Genomic DNA, 1,359 nt, shown 5'->3' on the forward strand with positions numbered 1-1,359 from the left:
AAAAAAAAAAAAAAAAAGAAAAAAAAAGAAAAGTGTCTAGGGCTCCTTGGAACACAATTTGAAAACCACCATGAATTAGCCTGGGGGCTCAGCCAAGCACAGCCCAAATGTGCCTGTGTGGTTCAGGGCCAGTGAACTTTGAAGTGTGTGATTCTGGCCTGGAACTGTTTGACTTTATGGAAAACTCCTTTCTAGAGGAATACATTTAGAAGTGGATTTTCCCAGTGATCTTGGCTCTCCTTCCTTCTCCTGTGGCTCTAGGGCCACTAAAATGGCCACAAGAAGGAACCCCCGGGGACTGGAGGGAAGCTGTGCTAAAATGTCACTGATGTATGTACTGTTTCATTGTGGCTGTCTTCACAGTCTCTTCCCGTCCCTCCCTGTTGACTGGATGGTCTAGAACTAGTTGAATTTTCTCAAAGGTGCCTTTTGAAGAAAAAAAATATAACAGCCAATGTTTCTTTGTCTTAAGAGATAGAATGGACTAGGGGCGGGGGGTGGCTCAAACCTATAATCCTAGCACTCTGGGAGGCCAAGGCAGGAGGACTCCTTGAGCTCAGGAGGTTTTTTTTGTTTGTTTGTTTTTTAGAGACAGAGTCTCAATTTATCACCTTTGGTAGAGTACCATGGCAGCGTCACACAGCTCACAGCAACTTCTAACTCCGGGACTTAGGTGATTCTCTTGCCTCAGCCTTCTGAGTAGCTAGGACTACAGGCACTTGCCACAACGCCCAGCTATTTTTTTTGTTGCAGTTTGACCGGGGCCGGGTTTGAACCCACCACCCTCGGTATATGGGGCCAGCGCCCCTACTCACTGAGCCACAGGTGCCGCCTGAGCTCAGGAGATTGAGACCAGCCTGAGCCAAGAGTGAAGATTAACTTTACTAAAAGATGGAAAAATTAGCTGGGCGTTGTGGTAGATGCCTGTAGTCCCACCTATTCAGGAGGCTGAGGCAGGAGGATCACTCGAACCCAGGAGTTTGAGGTTAGAATGAGACTCTTATCTCAAAAACAACAACAACAAATGCAAGTTCACTGTAACCTTGAATTTCTGGGCTCCAGGGGATCCCTAAAAATGTATTTTTTTTTAATAGGAGTTTTATTGGGGGTGTGGAGGGGCAGGGACCTGAGGTATCCTGGAGGGAGGACAGGCAGGTGCTGGGCTGTGGGAGGTTTTAGAGCCCCATCTGGGGTGTGGCCCTCCAAGTGTTCAAATTTTTTTTATTTTTTATTTTTTGAGACAGAGCCTCAAGCTGTCTTCCTGGGTAGAGTATTCACAGCAACCTCCAACTCCTGCTTTTCAAACAATTCTCCTGCCTCTGGCTCCCAAGTAGCTGGGACTACAGGTGCCCGCCACAA

Source organism: Otolemur garnettii, unplaced genomic scaffold, assembly GCF_000181295.1.
Source record: "Otolemur garnettii isolate 467f Iridium unplaced genomic scaffold, OtoGar3 scaffold00018, whole genome shotgun sequence".
Lineage (NCBI taxonomy): Eukaryota > Metazoa > Chordata > Mammalia > Primates > Galagidae > Otolemur > Otolemur garnettii.